The 24,892-nt window shown below is 48.4% G+C and overlaps 1 protein-coding gene across 4 annotated transcripts in view; it reads left to right on the forward strand.

Moving 5' to 3' along the window:
- CBFA2T2 (CBFA2/RUNX1 partner transcriptional co-repressor 2) overlaps nucleotides 1-24,892 on the forward strand; it is a 66,274-nt gene that overhangs the window by 13,408 nt on the left and 27,974 nt on the right. Inside the window, exon 1 of one of the 4 annotated variants that reach the window (XM_037401931.1) lies at nucleotides 10,856-11,162. The exons of the other annotated variants lie outside the window; for them this stretch is intronic. The gene's annotated coding sequence lies outside the window, so the exon portion shown is untranslated. Of the gene's footprint in view, nucleotides 1-10,855; nucleotides 11,163-24,892 lie in introns of those variants that run through there. 4 annotated transcript variants of the gene reach the window in all.

Genomic DNA, 24,892 nt, shown 5'->3' on the forward strand with positions numbered 1-24,892 from the left:
CACTCTCCCACTCCTTCAGGGATTTTTTTGGTGGCCAGTCAGTGGAAAGCTGACCATGGTCATTAACTGAACATAAACAAGTCATGCTGAACTCAAAACTCAGCCTGCAGCATTTCAAGTTACTTGGGCTCAAAGCAGTCAGGTTATTAACCACAAACGCGGCGTTTATAATCCAAATACTGGTACAGCTTAAGTAGGGCAGGAGCCGGTGTAACTCTAATCTCCCCCTGCAACGCGGGGCAGGGCTGTGGTGGGCCAGGTGTTTGCCTTTAACTGCAGCTGTTCCATCTGCAGAACCAGGTGGGGACGTTCAGGACCGTCAGCAAAACACAGCTGGGGAGAGTTAGGAGCAGCCCCGCAGCGTGCTATTTCACCTGGGCAGAGCACACCCTGAAGCAGAACCGTCTGCAATAAACACGGCTTCACCTCAGCGATGGTTCTGGGTAGGATTAATGAAATGAAGAGGAAGTAAGTGTATGCTCGAGCTGGTTTATTATTTTTTTTTCTCAGTAGCAGCACAGCCAAATGGAATCAGCTATTTCCAGAATGCTGCCTTTTAACCACCTGTGCCATCAAATCCAGCCCCACCTTGGAGAAGCTTTTTTGATGAGTATCTCTCTTTCATCTCCTACTCCAGGTTTTTATTATTGTTTTTTAAATTAAGGTGTTTCTTTCTTGCTCTTTCCCCTGAGTTGTTTTTTTTTAAGAACTCTTGGTGTAGAAAATAAAGGGGTTGACAGCTGTTGAAGCTTCAGGTTTAGTAGACCCGAGTTTTTAGATTGAAGGTAATTTTTTGGCCTCTTCCTTATTCCCCTGTGTGCACGTTAATCAACTTCAGCACACAGACCTTTGGCTATTGCTGGCTCTTGAGAATTGTCCGAACATGTATGTCCTGTGCATGGGGTGGAAGACCTCTGACTTCTTTGATGTGATGCTCTCACCAAATGCTTTTTTCAGTCTATTGAAAAATCTTCGCTTTGAACTGTCCTGAGTGTTTTCCAGTATATTACTTACCAGGTTTGTGGGAACAGGAGAGCCGAGGGGGTGCATGAGCAGAGCAGGGTGCTGAGCACTCGCTCTGCTCACTCCACTGCTGCAGGGAGCTTGCTAGGGGACCACAAGCACAGATGGATCCCCCTTTCTCCTATGGAGAAATGATAAGGGATCTGATGGCTTCCATCCCCTTGCGTAAGGACAGTGGTTACCTGGATGTAAAATGCTTGGATCCAGGGCAGGCAGCTCCTCAGTAATGGTGTGTTTCCTCCTAAGCACTTTGGATGGAAAAAAAAAAGTTTTGGGAGCTTTGCATGACTTTCTCCTCCCCATCTCTCGGACCCCACTGGGAATTTCGTTATTAGTGCTGCTGGGTTTATATGGAAAGAGCTGGAATGCCCAGGGGATGAGTGGAGATGTGCACCTCTGGGTGAGGTGGGTCACCTAAAATCTGTGCGGGGGGGCAGCTGTGGCTCAAAGTATTGGGTACAGACGTGGTGGGGTTGGAGGGAGCTGATGCCTCCAGCAATTACTGGCTTCCTCTTTAGCTGGGTTGGTCTGAAACTTCTGCATGTTAAATCCTGGGAGTTTTTAAGGGTGGGTAGGTTGTGTGCTTCATCAGCCTGGTTTTCTTCAGCTGGTTTGTCGAAGGAGAAGGGTAGCTGTATTTTTTTGAGACTTAATTTTCTGTACCTGTTGTGTTTTGTTGAATGAGTTTGTTTTAGAAGTATGTTCTGATTGAAACAGTCTTCTGTTGGAAAATGTCCATTTTCAAGACAGAAATTTTCCCTGGGTCCAATATGTGCTCAGGAGATCCGAAACCACCCTAGGCACTCTGTAATTGTATTTACTAAACTGTACAACATGGCCTAAATAAATATTTACTGATTTGAATATAGTTCTTTGGCATCCTGGTAGAGTGCTAGCTGCTTGACCTTTGGCTGATGTCTCCTTGTTTTGTGTAATTTTTGAAAGAGGGTTGCTTTTTTTTGTTTGGTTTTGGATTTTTTTTCAATAACCATATGGAAGACGATGGTTTTAAGACCGGGTTTCACAGGATGGGGCTGTTTCTGCCCAGGTTTCCTGCTTGCTGAAGGCAATAAATGGTGTCCTCAGCTTGAGATTTAGCATTTGAAGTTTTACTCTTGAAAACATGGCTTTTATGCAGGGGGAAGTTGCTGTGAAATTGGGGTGAGAATTTGCAGCATACCAGCTGCTGTACTAACGCGGTCTGCAGAGATGTGCAGGGTGCTGGAGTCTCGTTGTGCAGAGCAGCTTTCTGCACTTCCCTTTCAGGAAGGCTTCGAGGTGGAACTGCTGCCAGAGGTCTGTTCTGCAGCTGGCATGGCCCTGCTTCGGGGTTAGAGCAAGCTGCTGCTACCTGCACTTTCTGGTTGTGGGCAGTGGCTTCGCTGTCCTTCAAACCTCTCTGATGCTGGTGACTCTAGAGAGGAGGAGGCTTGACCTGGGGTTGAGCTCAGGGGGGAGGATGGATCCTGGCAGGTCCTGGTGGATCCAGAGGCACCACCAGACACCACTATGGTACCATGTCTGCGCTTGTGGGGAGGAGAGGGGCCACCCTGGTGTGACTGTAGGCCGAGCTTGGCTGCTGACCCTTGGAGGAACAGTGTAATGGGAATGACAAGAGACTTGGACCAGACGAGAAAAATTCATGTTAGTGCCTGAATATAGTTTTTTGTCCTCTTGAAATTCTTCTGTTGCTTTGAAGTGTGAATCCCAGATGCTACAAAAGTATTTTTCCAGAAATGGCTATGCTGTCTTGCTGTGTATTTTCCACCAAATTGCTGAATTACTGTTTTCCTTCTGGCCTTCAATTTTTTCATAGCTTTATCTTTTTGTCTGGATGTTTTACATGGCTAAAACTCATTCCTGTCTAGCATACCAATCTGAGAACTCCCATGTGAGGCAGCGTCCCCACCGAGCTATCGCATAGGACAGGAATGCTGGCTTTTTTTCCTGGAAACTTGTAAACATGAACTTCCTGTTGACACAAGCTGTAAATCTGCAAATAGGCTCTGCTTCCAAAAGAAGATGAAGGTAATAAAATTTCAGGTCCTCATTCACTGCGCCTGGTCCTCCTTGAGCTGCATCCAAGCACCCCTGAGGCAGTGGAAACACAGACACACAGGAGGAACCATGCTGCTTCCTCTGCACCTCTGGAAATGAGTCTTCCCCTTTATTTTTTCCCCTCTTTTTTTAGGCACCCAAATACAGATGCAATCCTAATAGAAGACAGTTGGAGAATCTCAAAACCCAAATGTCTCTAAAATCATGCTTCATTGCTTGTTTGCTCCTTTTGTTCTCCCTGCCTCTCCCACCACAGAGCTGATCTTCACTTTCAGGGACTTAACACTATCCTACATTCAAACCAGGCATTTTTTTGATAATGAGCTGCCGAAATTCTGGCAGCTATTGGAAGACTTTGCATGTTACCACCCGTGTCACTCAATCTAGCTGTTATTTCTGCCTCACAGAGGAGACCTGGTGGGATGCATAACCCACACTAGTTGTTGGTTTTCCCATTCTACACTTAATGCTTCACTCTTCTGCATGTCACGCAGCAGCAGCTCGCAAGGCTCGTCACGTGTGGGGCTGGGGGCTCCCAGCAGCAGCCGGCTGCTCTCTCTGCCTTGTAACGCCAGTGCAACATGAACTGTGGGTGGGAAGCAGTGTGCTTTACTTCCTTCTCCTAGCACCGAGGGAGAGTGCCCACAGCTCACCAGGAGAAGCGGCAGCAGCGTGTGGGGAATGGCTGTGTGGTTCCCCATGCGGTGTGTTTTTTGGAGGCTGATGTATGCTTTGTTTCTGGGTAGGTTGCAGATACCCGGGCAGGTGGCTGAGCTTGGCAGATGCCGTGGGCTTATCATGGTTGAGCATGACCGTGCTGATCTTCAGGATCAGCTGTTGGGGATGCTGGGGCTTCTCTGTGTTGTCGGGGAAGGGATGGAAGTAGGTGAGGGGCTGGGAGATGGTGGAAGCAGAAATTAGGTGAGAAAAGAGATTAAAAGCCTGGTAGTGGAAAGGGAAAAAGGGTTTTGAAAGAAGAAGTGGTTACAGGACATGGAAATGAGGAGCAACAGGCAGAATAAAAGGAAGATCTGATGGAGGCTGAACTCTCTCAATAAGCATCCCATTAATTAATACTTTCTCATGCAGCAGCACCAGGGTGTGGATGAAATCCAGCCCTTCTCAGCCTGACCTCTGCGCTCTCCTCGCTCACTGCCATGCTGGTTTCTCCTTGGCTTCCTGCCCTAAGCGAAACCGCAACCTTTCCGACTTCTCCGGGCAGAATGAAAGGCACATGGCAGTGGTGTAAGAGGAGCCTCTCGCAGTCGTCTGCGCTTGGGTGGGCGTGCTGGTTCTTTCGTAAACTAATAGCTCCCAGCAGTGCTACTAAATCAGACTTGGTGGAGCCGGGAGCAGAGAGTTGGAATGCCGGGCCCAGGCGCAAAGGGCTGCGCTGGGTTGTTTCTGATTTTTTTTTTTTTTTTTTTTTCTTTCCCCAACCCACCATTTGTTAGGCCAAAGGCCCAACTGACAGCAGGAGAGGGAGCTAGCAAAGGATGGGCTTTGCAAAAAATAATGTTTAAAAAGTAAAATACACACCACACACCCCCCATAAAACCTGCTTAAAACATAACTTTTTGTTGTTGTTTGTGAGGCTGGAAGGGAGGGACCCTCTTCAGTGCTAACCTGCAAAGCCGACAAACTGGGATGCTACTGAAAAGCCTTCCGTAAAATCCTGAACTGGTGGCTTTATGGGACAGAATGAACAAAACAACAGAGGGTTGGGGTTTTTTAAAGTGTCTTAAAAGGAGGCTGTGGTTTGGGTGAGAAATTTGGATATTTTTAATCAAGGTTACCAGGTTATTGACAACTAATTAATGAGAAAATAAACCTCTTCTGGTGGCTGTCCGATGCCAGGACATGGCTAGGCAGTGAGATGGGGAGGTACCACCTCCTCCAAAGGGCCAGGCAAGGACCAGAAGCCTCACAGTACTTGTAGATGCAGCAGTCCCAGGGACCGGAGAGGGAAGGTCAGGATGAAGTGAGGGGAAAGGCTTCCGTTAAAAGACCCAAGATAAAGAAGGAAAAGCCATTATCAGGGGAAAAGTCACAGCCTGCAGGAGGGAAGTCACCGGTGGAGGGAGGTGCAGGAAGCCCACTGGGGTATAATGACCCTGCTGTAGGGAAGAGGCTTGGGATTTATCACTGCATTTTATGGCTTGTTTTTTATTGTAAATGCTGTTCTTTCTGGGATGAGACCGAAAACACAAGTTCTGCTGACAAGTCCTGCTTTGATAAGCTTTAATATGTGTTTTCTTAATTGTTAGAAGATCTTCCACAGGGGAGGTAGTGGGGAGTACTGGGAGCCCAGAGTAGCATGCCTGATCTGGGACACAGCTGTCAAAGCACATCATCTTACCTGCAAAAAAGGAGGATTTCTGCTTCCAGAGCTTGTCTGCACCATAAATACATGCCAAAGGGGGATGGCCCTGTAAGGACTCGGGCAAAAATGTCAGATCTAGGCAGGTAACTGGGTTTTTCAAAGTATCAGGGAAGCCAGCTGCAGTACAGAGCTCTGTCAGCACAGCTTCCAAAGCCAGAAAGGCTCCTGATCCCCAGCCTGGGGTGTGGGCAATTAAAGACAAGCATCACCAACATCACAACTGGAGGGAGGTGGATGTATGCATTTCAACAGATCTCCATAATCGAACAGCACTGCTATTGATCTGGAAAATATTGTCAGGCTGCAGAGCTGTTGGACCAGACTTAATCCTCTGCGGGCTGGATTTTACTCTCTCCAAATAGGATTACTCATTTTTTCCATATTTCTGTGTTTGGTTTGTTATAATTGAGACCACGATAGATCATATCCAATTAACATTTTTATTAATTACAGCAAGTAGAATACGAGCAAAGACAGCGCTGGACGGCAGGGGAGTCTGCGCTTCGCCAACTGCCGTACTGAGCAGTTCAAACAGTCCCTTTTTATACTTTTTTTTTACTTTCGTGTTCATGTAGTGGAGGTGTTGACCCTTCCTCATATGTCCCTTATATACAGGTCTGCCCTGTTTCTGTCGGTTCCTGGACACCTGGTGGTGATCTTATCTTTCACAAGCGGCATCCTGGACACCTGGCGGTTATCTTATCTTTTGTTGCCTAATCTTTACATTGGGCTTAACATAAATCTTAATAAACATACCCTAGTCCATAGTTTCTTACAGAAGTAAAGTTTCAGTAACTTCTTTAGGTTGTGCTGCGTCCTGTTGCACCTTGCTCCCGCTTTTTTTTTTTTTTTTTTTTGCAGTATCTGGGCGTTGTTGTTGTTCTGGGTGTAAATTCTACCAGCGCAAGTTAAGGGCCAGCTTTAATACTTTTTTTTTTTTTTCCTGTCGCTGGGCAGTATTGAAATGGCACAAAAGCCAAACACTACTCACATTCACTCCTGAAGGAGGCAATATGATTAGATTTACTTGACAAATTAAGCTTGTTAACATAATCTGCCATGTGCTAATTTAAATAATGGATGTATTGAAAAGCGGATGTTTGTTAAATGTGATAAATTTGTTAGGAATGGAGAGGTCTAATCTCTGTTTGGGGGGGGGGGGGTGTACATGCCTCTGTCTGCTGAGCCTGAACTCAAGTCAGCAAGCCTCCCCTGCAACCCCACCAGCATCGCTTCAAAGGGAGCAGTCCCTTCTTGGCTCCGCTGACTTGTAAGTAAGGCATAAAGAAGGCAATAAAATGTTTGACTTTCCTGCCAGACCTGAGCCTGGAGGAGGAGGAGGATCCCAATTGGTTTCCATCAGATTCCAGTTAGCATGAATTTACGGTTTCCATTTAGCCTGATAAATGATTTTTGGCTGCCTCGGTGCATTTGGATTTGTTTTTCTGTGTGATGGAAAGTGGTAAACTTAAAAAGGCAAAGGCTTTCCAGGGTTGCCTTGAATATGAGTGAAGCTTCTTTGCGAGGTAAGAACACAGCAGGCAAAAAAATAAAGCCCACAACATGTCATGAAATGTGGGTGGATAGAAGTAGTTTGGGTCTCTTGTGCTTGCTGTGGCAATGGGCTGTGATAGGCATAAAAATTTCCACTGGAAACTGGAAACATTCTTCAGATTTCCTTGCTTTCCTCAGAAACCACACTTAGCAGCAGGTATCAATAGCTCCCAGTGTTCAAACTTTGTTTGCATCGTTCTTTCCATGGAACATTCCCAGGAGAAGAAAGCAGAAGCAGATTAACGCGGCGAGCCGGGGAAAGCAGTTTTCCCCATGCTGTCTGCAGTCCTCCTTCCTTCCACTGTAGCGGTGAAGTCTGGGTTACAAAATCTATTTTAATGCATATTTGGCGAGCAGGCTAGCCTCTTGGTTATGTAGAGGTGCTGCTGAAGGTCGGTAGATGACATACCTCAGTGTCTTCTATTAGTGCGGTGCCACTTCTTTTAGTGGCAAACTTCTATTAGTCTGTTTGCCAAGGCAGTGGCTGAGCAGGGCACAGTGTGCGGGATGCTTTCTCCTGGCTCGCTGTGCAGGAATGGGAGCTGCTGCGTTGGCACTGCTGGAGAGCCCAGCTGGCTGTGGCATGCTTGCCTGTGGCTCCACCGACCTGCCCCTGCCGGCTGTGAGCTTAGGGATGGGTCATGGCTTGGCTGAGCTGAGGCACGTGGGTCACGTTCACAGTACAATCAACGAGCCTCTCAAAGGAGGCTTTGCAGTGGCTCCTGCTCAGTGCACCCAATGTCCCCACCTTTAGGTTTTTATGGTTTGAGAGCCCAAAACCACATGTGCACCTTCCGTACCACGAGTCTGAGCCATGGGGGCTGGCATATTCCAGCCCCTCTAGCCAGAAGTGGGGGTGTCTTTCCTGAGGATGTTGGGGTTTTGGTGGATGATGGCCTGTGGACACCATGGCCAAGAGTGTGTATATCTTCATAAAGGTTTATAAAGTTGAATTGTTGTAACTATACTGGAGTGGCTGGAGTTCTTGATGTTTCAAACTACTTTAGGTTGTAAAAAAAAAAAAAAAAAAAGGGAAAATATTTATTTGCCATGGGTTGACAAATGGTAGTTACAACCCAGTTGTCGTAGTTAGTGATGGCTTTTGTTTATGTAGCATGGAACGTTTACAAGCTGTTGAGGTCCTTAATTTAAAAAAGAAGGAGAAGGAACATCTAGTGCTGGTAAAGTATTTTGAATAAAACCCCCAGACCCCAGGCTATCCTGTGTACCTTGTAAGAGGGCTTTCTCTGATGACTTTGACCCAGAGACCTGGCAGCTCCCAGGCTACGTCTCTCGAGCATCTTCTGTTCGTCATATGGCATCCCCCTCTTCTCTTGTGCTCAGACTGAGGTCAGCGTTTGAATTCACTGGCTGGTTTCAGGCTGGGTTGGTGATCTCGGGACAGGGCTGGACTAGGAACAGTGGTGTCTTATGCTTAGTGCCTTAAGCACAGGGCAGCATCCATCTGCTTGGTACCAACTCCACTGGGGGCAAAGCTGCAACATGAGCTTGCCTCTTATAAGACATCAGAGAATCCACATGAGAGCCACTGCTGTTGGCACGACCCTGGCTGAGGGAGGGCTCCTGTTGGGGACCTCACAGTGCGAGGCGCCGGGGAGCAAATCATGAGACGCAAGTCCATAGGAAAATAACTTTATTAATTCTGGTGCTCATGGAGCTGCTTGTTTTTGTCTCCCTTCATTGTCTGTATAATTTAGAGATGGTTTTTCCATCTCAGCTTATGAAATATTGAGAGCTTCAGTATTTTGCGCAACCTTCATCAGAAGTGTCAGAAGCCCCAGCAAGCTAAACTTTCTGATCTTAAATGCTTTATTGAGGAGCCGCACCAGCAGCCCTACCAGCAGGGACTGGGGCACAGAAAGAAGTGGGTACCAGGAGGTGCGGGCAGATCTGCCGGCACAGTCTGCCTGTTCCCAGCCCACGCCACTGCCTGAGCATTGCTTTGCAGGGCGCTCCAGGTATCTGTGTGCCGATACTTGACTGAGAGTCACTTTTTTTTAAAACTGAAGCATGTGAAACTGCTGCACTTAGTTGAAGTTTGGAGGTGGGAGGGCGGCTGTAAACTGTGCCCCCTCTGCCTGCAGCCAGGCTGCCCTTCTCTGAGCAATGTGCTCACCCAGCCAAGGCTGCAGCAGCTTCGTTTGCTCCTGCCAGAGCTGGAAGCCCCCTGCCCAGATCCTCCCCACTGTTACCATCCGGCCCCCTGCCCATACCAGCGGACCTGGCCGCTGCAGGAGGAGATGGTAGCCTGTGTTTTGATGAATGTGTGCCGTGCCTGCTCACAGAATTCTTTTTAATACTTCCTTTAAAGCACTTTTAAAAAAAAACCTTCTCCCTTTACAGCCTTTTTTCCCTCCCAAAGGGAAGTAGAAGTACCTTAAACAAATCAGGAGGAAGAGGCAGAGAAGCAGGGGGCGAAGAGTTAGGTGGGATGCCAGGGGGGCAGTACTCCTAGAAGGTTTATGGGCATAGCTTGGCAGTTAGCGGTAGCCTACCAAAGCATTGGAAATTTCATAAACCGAAGCATTTCGCTGTCTGTGAGCGAGTAAATATCCCGTCACGCTTACACCAACTGTGAAGAATTCAGCTTGTGTGATTTCTAGGCTTTTGAAAAAAGAGCATCCCTCGGCTTGGACAATGGCAGGCTTTTAGCTTGCTGTCCTGGCAAGGTACATACATCACTGGCTCTCGAAGAAGTAGCTGGAGGAAGCGGTGGCATTGCCTGCAAAGATTTGGGAAGGATTATATCAAGACCTGAACCTGCTCAGCTCAGAGAAATATGGACTGGAGCCGTGAATCCCTCCTGAGATCTTAAAATGTGCCAGTGCACAGTCTGCAAGCAAAATGCAAACTTTGGTCCTTCTCCTCGGGTGGTTTTGTGGGAGGAGGATGGTTTGGACAGTAACTGGAGGGGTGGCTGCCCCTTGTCCAGGGCAGTGCTGCAGGCAGGCAGGGACGCCCATCAGCGTAGCAAGGAATGCTGTTGTGTAAATCCATGTGCCCCCAGCGCCCAGCTTGCGCTGAATGGTGCTGGGCTGATGGGATTAGTCAGGGGCCTCCAGTTAATATCTGTTGTTCACGCCGCATGTTAGGGAGCAGCTGTTCAAAATTCAGGTTTGTAGGTGGCAGAGCTGCCATGTCTGTGCGTTAATGGGAGGGGAAAAATGGTCAAAGTAGTTGTGTCCGGTGTGTTGCTGTTAAGAGCCTCCCTTGCTGCTGTGAGATCCCTGGTGGAGTTTACTCCCCATATAAAACATGTCAGATTTACATTTTCCTTTAACACTTCCTCTTCGATCCGAGTAATATGTTACACATTTAATTGCTCTTCCTTTGAATTTTCCAGTCCTCGTTTGGTACCCTTGCAACATCAGTATCTTGTTATCTTGTTGTTGCTTCTAATTGCTAACACATGCCAGCTTTCCAGCGCTGTAAACTCTGTCGCTGGGGCTTGGAGGGGAGTTCACAGGGAAGATTTACGTGCATGGGGAAACCTTCAGAAAATTAATTCACTAGTTTACCCAACAGCTATTGAGATTGCAAAATCGAGGGCTAAGAGGAAGGCTGGTTTACATGCCGTGCTGCGTAAGGCAGAGTGGATTTTGGGAGGGTCGCTCAGGTGGAAACAACCCGCAGTGCCTGTGTCAGCAAAGCCCTCCTTTCCTCTCACCGCGCTGCCGCTGTCTCGCTGTTATTGCCGGCCATAAACAAATTACGTGTATTTAACAAGTTAATGTCAGCCCGGCTGCCAGGCGCTGGTAGGTGTGTGCTTGGTGACATCAGCTGGCGAGCAGCCTGGCAGCAGCACGGCGCAGGCAGGGAGCCGAGGGTGTGTGCCTCTAAGCTGGGTATTCTGGCAAGGTGGAGAGCTGGTCTGTTTGGCAGGACCTTCCCATCTGGGATCCATCTGTGTTTCCCTGGAATCGGACAGGCGGCTCCAGGCAGTGAGAAATCGCAGATGTGTGGGACCTGACGCATGTCCAGCTAATGAAAGGAGAAGGCAGGCTGGGCTCCGGCTGCGCTCGAAGATCACGAGCGGAGGAGGAGGAAGAGCGCTTTTCTTTATATTTCAAAGAAACTAGGTGTATTCAACAGCAGCTGGATCCTTGCAACATTGCTGTTTAGGGTAAGCAATAGATGGGTCTATTTTTAAACGGGGCTGGGTAGGGCACAGCATGTCTGGGGGCAGTGGGGGATGCTCGGGGGGATGCTTAGCTGCCGTGCCACCAAGTCTGTTTGAAGAGCACTGTGGGTTTTGCTGGCGCTCTGGGGAGAGCCTCAACCTTGAGCACAGGTAGAGGGAGAGGGTGGGAGCAGCCGTCCGCAGCGCTTCGCCACCCAGCCTGCCTCCGGTCGACTGCAGTGGCTCTGCTGGGGGAAAACTTCAATAGAGGAGCCGGCTGCATGCGTGGATTCTGCAGCTGAAAAAATACTGAACTCTCTCAGAGGAAAGCTGCGTTAGAGCTATGTTGCTATGGAATGGTTTATTATTTTTTTTCGTATTTTTATTTCCCCCCTCCCCATGAGCAGAAGGCTGGGATTCAATGTTTTCTGGGCAAATGGAAAAGCAGGAAGGTTTTTGTGTATTTTAGCAGAAGGTGTTTTTCTGTGGTGCCTAGCCTTACTCTCATTTCTGCATGCTGATGTTGAAGCTGGGGGAGTGAATCTGCAGAGGTGGATTTCTTCCATCGGCTCCCAAATTTCCTCAATTTTCTCTGTGTTTTCAGTGCTTCTCTGCATTGTGGCAGAGGCTGCTCCCTTTTTGTCTTTGCGCTCCTCGAGCAACAACCAATGCTACCAGCATCTAAATATCTCAAATCAATTTTGTGGTACCAGAACAGAGCTTCCCTGCCCTGTATATTTTCACTGTCAGGCTGCAGACTGCTGTATTCTCTCTTATTCCATTGTAATCTCCCAATCCTTTATATGTATCTTAAACCTGCGCTTTCTCCCTCCTCCCTGTTTTTTGGGAATGTTCAGCAGTTGAAATTGCTCCTCCAGCCCTCTGGAGTAGCTTGTAAAGATCCTTCTGTTGCATGTTCGCTGAGCCACTGCCCCAGGTGTGCACTCCGCAAAATATTACCGGCTTTTTCTCCCCCCTGCTGCAGAACTTGGCCCCTGCGTGACGGTACTCACAGTCCATTTTCTGTGCCAGAGTAATCCTGCTCAGTTACAGGAGATGCACCAAAATCAGCACTCAAAGTTTGGGGAGCTAAAATGTGGCTGAGGATGACTGGCTATCAAGCTGGGAAAAGAGAGGAGTATTTGCAAGGCTGCCTGGTGCAGGGTGATTCCCTTTGGGGCACTTTGCTGTTGCTTTGTCCGGGTTAGTTTTAAGCATGCCAAATGACAGGGTTTCCCCAGGGAGAGCGTGGTGCAGCCTGGCTGGGCTCCCTGGCAGGGTGCTGTGCTGCTGCATGGGCTGCAGCTCCACGCTCGTCCAGTTCTGCCGCTGCATATGGCACCTTAAGGCTTTCCTTCTCTTGCAGCATGCGAGCATTTGGGTATAGGCTTTTTTAAAAAGATATATGTTGTAAGTCTGCCTCTACAGACACACCAAACAGCTCCTATGCATCCCTGGCTGTCCCTGGAGAGGCGGCAGAAGGAGCACATGCTGCCTAATGCTCTGCGACTTCAGCCTCTCAAAGTGCATCAGCACAAAGGGGGAATTAAAACCAAAAGATCTCCAGCAAAGCCATACGGAGTGTGACGATATCTAAAAGCAAAGAGCTGTGTTCCTCTGCTGCAGCTCTCCCAAAGACTTCCCGAATTTGTGAACGCAGTGCAGTGTGTTGGAGCATCTGCTCCTGTGGTCCCTTTGCAAGGCAGGCTCTGATGAAGCAAACGGAAGTTTTGTCAGCGTCAAGGTGGCATGATTTGGCCTTTAAACAACCAGTTTGCTAGTGTCTTGCTCAAACCCTGCAGGAAACTTTATTTTTCTTTCTCAGGTTCCTCTATTTTTGGAAAAGATTCAGGGTGCTTGATGAGCTGAGTGCTTAGGTGAGAGAGGTGGTTGTATTTTGGGGAAGACAGTGGCTTGAAACTCGGTGGCCTATCATAATAATTTTGTATTAAACAGGGTAGCACATCCAAGTGAAGGCTTCCCCCGTCCCCACCCCAAATTGTCTGCTGGATGGCATGATTTTTACTGTCAATATGGAAAAGATGTTTAGTCTCATTTTTGGGACTATCTAGAATTCACCTAAATGACTGTGGGTCACCCCAGCCAAGTACCCCTACCCCAGCACATCCACCAGTTAGAGAAACCTGCAAATAGCGCAAAACTAGGAGACCCCAGTGTAAGAAACAAGGTAAAAGGGGTAAAGCAATGGTAGTTTGAGCAAATACTGCCAACAGGAAGGTGCAGTAAGCCAAGTGAAGGATATGAAGGGTCTGAAGAAGGAGCAGAATTACTCAAGGCAAGGAGAATAAAACCCTAATCTGAGAAGTCTATTATACAGGGTATGCCCTGAGGAAAAAAGCAGAAACTCCATTTAATAGTGAAAAGGCCAAAAACAGCGCTGCCAAGTCGGGTTCTGCTCTGCCTGGGGACTGGAGCCACGGCCCCTGCTTGCTTCCAAGATGCTGCTATTTTTGCAAGTTGCATCTGCTGGTTTTTGCAGAGGCTTGTTTAAACCTGCTGAAGCCAAAAGCAGAGGGAGCTTTTCTCACGTGAACCGTGGGTCAGGCTCTTGGGTGGTTTTTTTTCTTCTGTTTCTCTTCGTCTTACAGGACTGGTGTCCCTGGGAGAGTGGGCTTTCACTTCTTAGTGCTGCCTTGTCTGTCAGATGGCGTGTGAGTCCCAAATTATTTTGTTGCTCTTTCCAGGGCTTTGTCGCACATTGCTCGTGGTGGATTTTGGCTTGTAGGGGTTATCGCTGGGGGTCAGTAGGCAAAGAGGGAAAGAGCATGTTTTGACTTCAGAGGCTGAGTTTTCAAGGCAACCAGATTTTCAGTCCCCAAATTGACCCATAAATGCAGTAACCATCAGCAGTATTTTTGCAGGAGGCAGGGCTCTCCCACAGCTATGCACTGGGATCAGTGAGCCAGGTGGCCTCTTGTTTTTTCCAGCTCTGCTTTTTTTAAGGTTTGGACAAAGAACAAGATTTGTTTGACATGTATGTTTATAGTATAGCTGGATAGCTGAATAAAGTCATTTGAGGACTTGGGCATATGTAGCAGATATAAGGCAATGCTGGCTAGTTCTTAAATCTGGACAGGAGATGGTCATAATCTCTTGCCTGATGGGGTTTTTCCCATAACAAAAGCTGGCTTATCTATACTTGTTCTGGGCTAGATTGTAAACTCGCCTTTATCCTAGCATCTAGCGACTATTTCCGTGTCTGATTGCATGTTAGAAGCTAGGTATGAAATGCGTTTCGACAGACACTCCAGAGCAGTCCCTGGGGGCAGCATCACTGCAGGTCTCTGGGAGCCTGTTCAACTTTTATTTTTATGGTGGAGACTGTCTTAATACATGCAGCGTTCAGGGAACGGCTGGAAAAACCTTTGTTTAGAGCAAAAGCAGAAGCCAGGAAGAACTGGTGAGTGATGATCCTGCAGCTGAAGTGCAACACGGAGAGGCTTGGGTTCAGTTCCTGGGTCTGTAAGCAATTTTCTGAGGCAAGACCTTGACCTTAGTGCAGCTTTGTGTGTCAGCAGCTTATGTCCGAAAGGACAATAGCGATTTCAGAGGTTTCAAAGCATTTTAAAGTGTAACTATCATGCCTTTTATTGGGCTGGGCAGTGGCATTTTTATAAGCCAAGCTTAAGGTTTTAGAAGAATATGTATTGAATTTCCTTGGCGTGATCCTGGCTGCAGGACTCCTGTCTTTCGTGTCCACAGCAGGACTTGTGCTGTTGAAGGCAGGCAGTTGCAGGTGGCCAGAAGACCATGTGGAAGAACCGGGATTTTTGCAGATCTGCAGCTGAGTTATTCTCTGGTCCTATAGAAACTACAGAGCCAAGAGTCAGTTTTCCTTCCAGCAACAGGATGCCACAACCTGATGGTGGGATGCTGCATAGCCATCCCTTTCAAAGGCATCTCTTACACCAAAAAAACCCAAGAAAGCCCCAAAAGTATTGACAACCATCACTGAGCTCACCCCAAACCAGGCAAAGAGGAGCACGCTGCAGCCCCGAAACAGCTCAAACCTGTTGCTCCGCGGCAAGCTGTGAATGTTTAAAGACCCGGTATTACTTAGGATGCTGGCGGGGCGTCCGGGGGAGCGGGTTATTGTGCGGGGAACAGATGTGCGGTGCGCTGTTGCCGCGTGCCGGCTCGGTGCCGCTGCTCCCAGCACCAGGTGCAGCCATTGTTCCGGCTGGTCCCTATTCATCCGCCCTCGGCTGCCGCTCCGCGCCCGCTCCCTCATTGTTTCTCCAGGAAATTAGCATTAAAAACCCATCCGAAACCCCCACGTCCCTCAACTGCAGGTGACTGTTATTGGCCCCAGCTGCCACCCTTGTGCTTGATTACTTCCATATGGGGCTGTGGCAAGAAGTAAGATCCACTTATTGATTTTTTTTTTTTAATATATTTTTTCCCCTTTTTTATTCCCCCACCCCACACAGACACTTCAGCACTAGCAAGAAACAAAACCCTGAAATCTATTAAGCCCCTGATAGGCTCCAGTTGCTATTGTAACTGGGATGAACGTTTTACAAGCAAAGCTAATTACACCCTCTCCCTGCTTTCTTCCTTTCTTCAGCCCCCACCCCATAAATGTAAAATAACCAGAGGGCAGTTGGTAGTGAATTAAATCTTTGCAGTGTCCTGAGAGGAGGTTTTCTTGCTAGCAGGAAGAAGTCTGCTGGACTTTAGATGTCTGGTTATTTGGAGGGTTTTTTTACTAGAAAATGGGAAACTCTGGTCTCTGGCATATTGCTGCAGCACACCTATTAAAGGGACACACAGATCCCAACCCGGGTTTGGATAGAAAAGGAAAAAATAATTGAACAAGTGGGTTGTTAATTTGTGAGTGTAGTCAACGGTTGAGAGGAGCCAAAAAGAAACTACACACCAATTGAGGTCATAAAATTCTAGGAACAATGTGCGTTTCTCCTGGTACGATTCATCTGCAGGGCAGCAGGTTGCATGAAACCCCAAAGCCCCCAAAATCTTTTTTGGGTTTACTGCTGGCAGAGTGGCATGGAGCAGCCTTGGTTTGCCTGGAGGCGAGATGTGCTGCAGTTGATAACAAGGCAGAGGGAGGGGGGACGCCTCTTGCTGCCCTACCTAGGGCTTGAAAGTGAACCTGCTCTGCGGAGGCACAGAGCATCTCCAGCGACAAGTACAGGTGGGTCCTGTCCCATGACGAAGGGACCAGCCCACACAGCCCTGACCTACTTTGTGCCGGCAGGACTGGAGTGGCAGCTCGTGTCCATGCTGGAGGCATCAGGCGTAGCTTTCCTCTGTGCTTTATCCAAACAGCGTGGGTGACAAAGCCCTGCTCATCGGTCTGTGGAGAAACGGTGGATTTCCCCTGCGACACGCTGGGCCTCCCAAAGGGAGTTTGGGTGTGCTGCAGCTGGTGAGGCTTGCGCTGGTGGCTCCTGATGGAGCAGCTTGCTGGGGGTGATGGTCCTCAAAGCACCGTGACCGAGGTGCTGCGTGCAACCGCCTGGGGCTGAGCAGGCTGCTTGAAGTGGAGAGTCCATCGAAGCCCTGCAAGCCTCAGCCGTTACGGCTTGTGAGCCTGTTTCCTAGATCATTGGTAGGGTTTGTGTCTTTCCATTCTTGGTGGTGCCTCAGCAGCCACTTCCATGGGATCTCTCTTGTTCCCTGGCAGTGATGTGCTGGGCAGCCCGGGCAGCTGCAGACCTGGCAGGGTGCTCTGGTGTAACACTGGCGCTGCCATCGCCTGGTGCGGTACAGATAGCTGTATCAAACTTCTAGCTGGAAAGGATCCTAGATGCGCCCCTCTCTCCTCAGAGCAATACATGGAGGACGTGTTCGAAATGGAGAACAACTTTTTATTCAGATAACACATCCCCTTTAGGCAACTTGCTAGTCTGGAAGTAGATGCTGCAGCGAGCGTTCGCTCTGATACAGAAGTCTTGGTTGAGGGCTTGGGTGGGTGACTTCAGGATTACAAATGCAGACTTACAGACAGGGACTGGACTTGTCCCGAGACTTTGCGTCTCAGCATTGGTTCTTTGGCATTTGTCAGGTCGACCTCCACCTTAAGGCCCATCCTGCCCCGATGGGTGGTAGCTGCCAACACACTTTGCGAGAAAGATTTAAGATAAAAATTCTGGCTGGTATCTGAGAAGATGGGCTTAGCTGAAAGACTCTGATCATTTACTGCACGTACCTCCTTCCTGATACAGACCTGTCCTGGGAAGCAGCTAGGCAGGTGCAACAGTGTAGGTGGTGCACATCTGGTAGTGGACTTCTAAAACACACAAAAAAACCCCAAACCAAACAAACAAAAATCAGCCCCTTAGGGATGCTGTGTGGCGTGGGGAGAGCCACCAGCCAGGCCGGGTTGGAGGGATGGGTGAAGCTAGCAAGACAACCTAACAGAGTACCCTGAGCGATTTTCCTCATACTTTTTTTAAACCCTTCAAAGTCAAATCTCAAACTTAGGGGGTTTCTTCTCCCTAATTAAATTAACAGGCCATATGGTGTTTACTGTGAGCGCCTGCAATATGGAAGGAGCTACCTCCTGGATCACTTTCTTTTTTCAGAAGAAGCTGCTTTACCTGATGTCACTGTTCTGAAATGTTCTTTTCAGCAGCGGGCAGGAGGGTTATTTCAGCCACCTCGCTGCTGTTGGTGTCACCTTCTGATCCTGGGGATGAGCTGTATCATAACCTTTTCTGTTTCCGCAGCCGCCTTTGTCTTCTCCCAGCTTTTGTAATGCCATTTTGCTGCTTAGTGGGAGCGTGTACAGGTCCCGGGGGGTTTCATGCTTTTTCAATGCAGGTAATGCTTTTTGGTGGTGGAGCTGAGGAGCATTGGAAACAACTCAGGGTGGTGGGGTTTTTGGGGTGAGGGTATTATTTTTATCAACTACTAATAATTTTTTTTGTGGAGGGTCACATTACCATCTCAGGAATGTGTGAAGCTGAAAGTTTTGTAGAGTTTTGTTCTTTATTAACGGGCTGGTTTTAAAAAAGAAGTTACTTTGCATGTGCTACTTTTATCTTTACTTGAAATCTGGAGGAGGAAATAAAGACCTTGAGAAAGAAATCCATTGGTTTGTTATCAGACCCTTGCATTTAGATGAACAGGAAAGTAGGGTAAGAATCTTTTAAACCTGGAGGAGAAACAAAGGAATGAAAAGTCTTGGATTTTGCTGTTTTCAGCTATTTTAACTCATTTAGCAGGGTTTTTTGGTAAGCGTAATTCTTGTGTGTGAGCGGACTTTGCTGTGAGCTCACCCTGCAGCTCCCCAGTGGTGTACGTTAACCTTTCTCTGCAATCCTAACATGTTGATGCATCTTTTCTGTAAGGACTTGCTGTTAAAAGAGGAGCTGGATGACCCTTCATCTTCAGCCAGGCTCAGCTTGTTCTGGGGTATCTGAGCTTCCAGAAACAGATATATTTGTGTCCGCTGAAAACACCCTGCCACATTAGCATATTCCCTGTAACGTATGCTCAAAGGGTGTTTCTTTGCAGAGAAGCCTCTCTAAAGATAGCATCGTGAAGTTCTGTGTTGTCAACCAGGGACACTTGATCTAAAAAACAACATTTGATACACAGACAAGGTTTGCAAGTGCCATCTGGATTCTGGAAGATGAGCTAGGTTGTCTCTGTTTTGCATACACTCACCGGGGGGGGGGGGGGGGGGGGGGGGGGGCGGAAAGATATGTGCAGGCAGATTAATTCTTCAGGATCACCTGAGCGGAACAGTTTAGTCCACACGAATGTCCTTGGTGACATGGGACACCAGTGTAATCCCATACCACTAGGCTGCATGTGCCGGTTCACCTTCTTAAGGTGATGGAAATAAAGGTGCTGTCATTTAGTGGTATATTTATTGAAAACCAGGTGGAATCAATTTAAATTCTCAGGGGCCAGTAATATTTTAATCTACTATCAAGCGCATACTGCAAGGCAGAACCTGCAAATGATGCAAAGTCCTGCAGAAATGGGCATGTTTTTAGGGAGGTGGGTATATGCAGGATATGCAGATGTCATTGTCTGGCTTCAGTTCTGCGTGGTGGAGATACTGTCCTCAAAACCACGCCAAGTGCTAAGAACAGAAACCTGGAGACCATGAACATCTAACACAGCCCTGGACTGAGTAGAAAACTTACTGTCTGTATCTTCCCAGGGATATGTAGGTTATAAAATGTATTTTACTTCAGGGTCTGTTTCTTTACTTTCTAGTTATCCTCTCATATGCAAATCTAATTTGCCTAATGGGCTGGTGAATGTAATTGAAAGGCAGGCTGCACTTACATGATAGTGAAAAGTCTCACCTGTGCCCAGGCACAGATGGGTCTCTGCCTCACTGCTGCATCATTAGGGGGAATTTATAGGCACCGTGTCACAGGCTTTGCTGTGACCAGGAGAGGAAGACTGCAGTTTCGAACAAACTTTGGGTTTGGTGGGGGTTTTGGGGGGGATTTTGCAGTGTAGTCTCTCTATTTCCTGGTCTTGCAGTTTTGGTGGTTGTGCTTCTTGGTTAGCATAGTCTTTGTCTTTCCCTTGTGCTCCAGTTGGCAGTGAGCAAGCTAACGCAGGTTACCAGTAGCTGGTTTAGGACAACCTTAAGAATGACAAGTTGGAAAGTCTTTTCTGTGCTGTGTTGCAGTGTGATGCTTTGAAAGCAAGTGCATCAGCAGCTGAGCCAGCACCTTCCCTCTGTGGTCCCTGTGCATCACTGAATCTCCAGAGGTTATCCATGGAAAATCTCCACCTCTGCTGCCCATGAGAGAGAGGGGAAGGAGGCACCACAGAGTTACTGCTGTGCATCCATCTCTGCTGGGATTGTTCCCAAAGGGAGCAAGAAGTAGTGAGCTTTAACAGCAATCCTGTCTACCCCCATCTCTCCATGCCTGGGCTCAGCAGGAGATGCTGGCTGCCGGTGCTAGCACCGTGCCGGTGGCCTCGCTCCTAAAGGTGTGTAGGTGCCCATCTACGTCATTAGGCTCCAAAACGCCTCTAAACCCCATCCTTGAATGCGTTGCTCCTATGCTTCCAGCTCCGTGGGATGGTGGAAAGCTTTCCACAGGCTAATTGGGTTTGGGGTGAAGGCAAAGAGCAATTTGTATAGTGACGTGGGGAGTGTTTTTAAGAGGCAGAATTGTCATCTTGGCAGGGCTCCTATGTGTGTCATCGATCGGGATTGAGTATTAGCTGGGCAGCAGTTAATGTACTTAGCGCCCAAGTGAACGAAGCATGCTCTCTAAAGAGAGCCAGCGTGACTTATGGCGTGACTAGCAAGTCTTGGCTACCTTATGTACATCGACAGAGTAGCAAGGTGGGTGTTGGCGCGTGCAGCACTGCCAGCCTCAGTGCGAGGGCTGCAGTAGTAAAGCCGCTGTGGGCAGAGGGACGCTTGTGATCCTCGGTTTGGACTTTGGCACTTTAGGAAGTTGTAAATAATGGGGATGAAAGAGACTTCCTAAGTCTTTTCCAAGTTCCTCCTTGATTTCTTGAACTGTGTGGCCAAATTTTGGGATAGTTTGGTGGAACTTAAGCCCTGGAGCTGGCTGGCAGTGGGTGAGCGCCTGCTCTTCAGCCTCCAGCCAGAGAAGGGAGACTCCCTGTCGACTCTGCTTTATGTTTGGAAAAGAAAGCAAACGGTATGGGTTCAGGAACCCAAAGGGGATTGTTTGTGTGCGTCCTTCCTTGATTGCTTCATTTTGCATTTGTGGTAGAACTTGGATAGTGGTTTGTTCGGGGTTGGACTGTTTTGTTTTGTTTTTTTTTCAAAAATGAGCATTATTTTCATCAAAACTAGCCCTTCTGACCACGAGCTTCTGGACTGCTTCCTTCTCCAGATGGTCAGGACTTGTACCTGTTCTGTGCTTAACACTTTTGGGTTTTTTCTAGTTTAATTTAGGCTTTTGGTAATAGCTTTGGGTGTCCTTGGTATTATTTGTGCCTCTCTGTGGTCAAATTTATTGTTATGGATTAAATGTGGTGTTCTACCTTGAGATCTTCTCACTTCTTTAAGAAATGCCCTTGTTTTTTTTAACTGTCATTCTTTACTGGTTATTGATAGCGGTGCTTGGGCTGCTGGTGCTTTGAGTCTGCCTTATGTGCATAGACTTTTTAACTTCAATTCCTGTATTACTCAGTTTGAGTATTTTCCACTTGCTGGATACCCTCACCCCTTAAGACGCCAGATCTGCTGTACTGGTTCTCGTTAGCTTCAGACCCCCGCATGCTCAGGCGTTTGTGATGCTGTAAGAAATCCGTATTTGCTCAGTCTTGGCTATTTTTTGAGGTCAGTGTGGGTTTTTAGGTTGATCTGTAGTGGTGGGAACGAAATCATCAAGCAGCAGGGCTTGGAAGATGGAGGACTGAGAGGGATGTATTCTGAAATTGTTGTTTTAAAGCTTCTGACTTTAAGCCTCCTCCTGTACATCTGCAGTACCCAGGTTTGAAGTTCTTAAATCATCAATTACTGGGTGATATTATGGGGAGTTTGTGGTGGTTTTGAATCCATCTTCTTATTTTTTAATGAGACTATTTCCTCCTCTAATGATTTTCAGGTTGTTCCCCTCTTACCTTATGGTGCCTGAACTTCCAGGGTGCCCAGGGACGCCTCTGCCCTATGCGGTCTGTTTCTGTGAGGTGTGCCTGTGCTTGCCTCGCTGGTCAGGCTGAGCAGGGCTGAGAGCTTGTCCACGTCACAGACAGTGCCTGTGTTTGTTCTGCCTGGTGAGGCAGGATCGCTGCAAAGGTGCCTTCTCATCTCAGGGATGCTCAGGTGAAAATACAAGCTTATCTAGACAAGGGCTGTCTCTCCCAAAGGAGGCTTGTGTTTTCCTGTTGCTGCTGTGATTGATGCATTTCTGGGTTCTCTGATGACACAAAACTCAAGCAAACCCTGCTGTCAGCAGCTTTCTGCCAGTCCGTGCCATGCCATCACTCATCACTGATGGGTGCTCTTCCCACTGCCCTGGGAAGTTGTCTGTTGCGGGAGGTGCTCGTGGTGTTTCTTGATGCTCCTCCTGCTTCCTGTGGGCTCTGAAGGGCAGCAGAAGACCTGCGGTTTTGATCTCCAGAGCATCGTGGTTATAAGCTCCTTGGGAGATCCCCCCAAGGTGTGCTGGAGAGCAGGTGGGTGCTGAACTGACAGTATGCAGCCAGGAGCCTCGGGTCTGGGGCACAGGGATTTTTTTTTTGGACCTGTTGGTCCAAAAGATACTCTTAATGATCTGTGGGACCTTCTGTACAAACAAAACAACTCGTACACATCCCCATTGGAACTGGTGCTGCATGTGACTGATCAAGCTCCCAGCAGCTAAGAGGGAGCAGAGGCACAGCGGTGGGCAGGACTGGAAGCCCCAGGGGCTGTGGCATTGGCATCTGAGCTCTGTGGCACAGAGGTTTGCACCATTGCTTAGCTGCGTGGAGTCAGGGGTTAAAAATGCACCAGGAGGTGAAATGGCCTCTGCTTGATGTGGTGCTTTTCTCAAAGGAAACTCCCTAAATGATTGCTCCTGAGCAGGCAGGGACTGATCCTGCAGTGAGCAGAGGGGGACTGCTGGTGGGAAGCCTTTAAGCAAAGGGGCTCGCTGCACTGACCCAGAAGCAGCATCCTTCTCAACATCTGCTAGGTTCCTTACAGAACTGGCTAAAAAATGACCTCCTCATCCACAACTTTATTTTTCCTGTTGAAACTGAGAACTAGGATATAAAACACCAGGTGGTGAAAAAGAAGGGTCGCTAGCCTGGTATCTCAGAATAGACCATCACTTTTCCTCCCCAGCTTCCAGGAATGAACCAGACTCACAGTATGGAAGCCACAGGACCCAGCAAAAATCTCCAGGAAAAGGGGCTTGGGTTGGAAATGTGGCTCCCCTGGGGAAGCCATGGGAATGCCAGACCCACAGCGCTCGCCTGGGCTTTTTGCAGCAGCCCAGCAGGGAGAAGTGGGCTGCATCCCCGGTGGGCACTGCTGTGGTTGGAGCTGTGGCCTTGCTGTGTGCAGCACCGGCGGCTCCTTGGCTCAGCCAGCTGCCAGCAGAAGGGGCCGCGCAATTGCGGTGCTGCTGCAATGCTTTTTGCAGATTCCACTTTTCTGAACCCTTTTGTTAAGAAGAAAGTAGGGCAGCTGAGGAGGCGTGGGGTCCCAGACTCTCAAATGGAGTTTGTTGAGTGGTGGTGAGATGTAGATCTCTACTGTCACGGTCTTGCTGATGGATTTTAAGTGAGCAGCACTGCTGATGTTGTGTCTGCTCGGACACCTCTGATCGCAGCGTCTGTGCGGGAGGCTCTTGTGCAGGATGCACTGCAGAAGAGCTGCAGAGCAGCCAGAACCCTCTGGGAACACCTCACCTAGCTGAGGCAACCCTGTAGCCTCCCCAGGCTCCTCTAGTCCCCTACCCCGCGGCCAGAGAAGCCCAGCGAGGGCAGCAGCAGCCCCGTAGAGACTCTTCCATGGAGAGCCGCAGTGGTGGCCTGGGTCCCCCCAGCTGCAACGGGGCCATCCCTAGAAGCCTGCTCGAGCATCTGTGCTGCTCCGAAGCCCGTTGCAATCAGTGAATGCATTTCTGTGGACCGTTACAAATTGTGGAGAGCCCCTCAGAGCTAACTAGCAATAAGAAGATGCTACTACCACTTTTTTTATACTGCTGGGTAGGAGAGAAAGGTAACAAAATGGTGCCTACTGCGTATGTGCTTCATCTGGAGAGCAGGAGACGGGTGGAGCAGCTTGGTAAATGGCCAGCTATCCAAGTTTTAAAAGGATTTATGAGTGCTAGATAAAATCATATCCTAAAGTCTGTCTCAAACACTCTCTTAAGGTGGAAAACGCTTTCAGAAGTTAGAGCTTGTTTCACTGTGTTTTCCCCCTTTTGGGTCGCCTGAAATTTTACAGGTACAAAAGTTGCAGCTTTATTTACTCTACAGCATTTAGCTGAAGCAGGAAGAAAAAAAGATTTCCACTCCAAAAATTACAGTGCTCAGTTGTTCTTCTATAGAGTCTATGGGATTTTTGGTAACAAATTATTTTCTTTATACCTCAGCAGAGTTTAGCCCAACTTTGGTTTAAAACCAGTGCTTGCAAAAGTTTTAAAGGCAGTTGGATCTGTTCTGAAGCTTTCTTGTTTTCAACATGTGGGTCCTGTTTCAGAATTAACTGTATTTTATATTATATAACCCTATACACTGGGCTGATGCTTTTCCAGAGAGGGCTTACACCAGCCAAAACTGGTGGGCATTGAACAGACATCAGGAACTAGGCTGCTAATTAGAAATAAGAAGAGGGTTTGGGTTGCTGTAGTGGGTACCTCTGCAATCGGAAAGTGCTGCTGAGGAGCGCTGAAGAGTGGGAGGAAAGCTGTGGTACCCGATGCTGGTGTGGAGCAGTGGCAGAGCTGGTGGCTTTGGCGTTGAAGTGCAGAGGATGGCTGGCACGGCTCGCACGTTGGCTGGGGCAGAAGTGAGTGTCAGTGCCCGACACTTTGGCGTGGGCTGTGTGTAGGGTGTGCGCAGGGGTGGCTGCGAGGCTGCAGCCTGGGCGAAGTGCTCGCACACCTTCCCAAATGTGATCCCTGAACAGTGGCAGAGTTTAAAGAACACTAATTAGAGTGGACTTTCGGTGCTAGCATTGCTGGGGGAGGCTGGGTCAGCGCATCCTTCAGCTGCGAGTTTCCCACCTGCTAGGTCACCTTTTACTCTCTGGAGTAAACTTGGTGTATACTCCCTGGACCCCAGAGGGACAA

The sequence above is a fragment of the Falco rusticolus genome, chromosome 10 (genome assembly GCF_015220075.1).
Source record: "Falco rusticolus isolate bFalRus1 chromosome 10, bFalRus1.pri, whole genome shotgun sequence".
Lineage (NCBI taxonomy): Eukaryota > Metazoa > Chordata > Aves > Falconiformes > Falconidae > Falco > Falco rusticolus.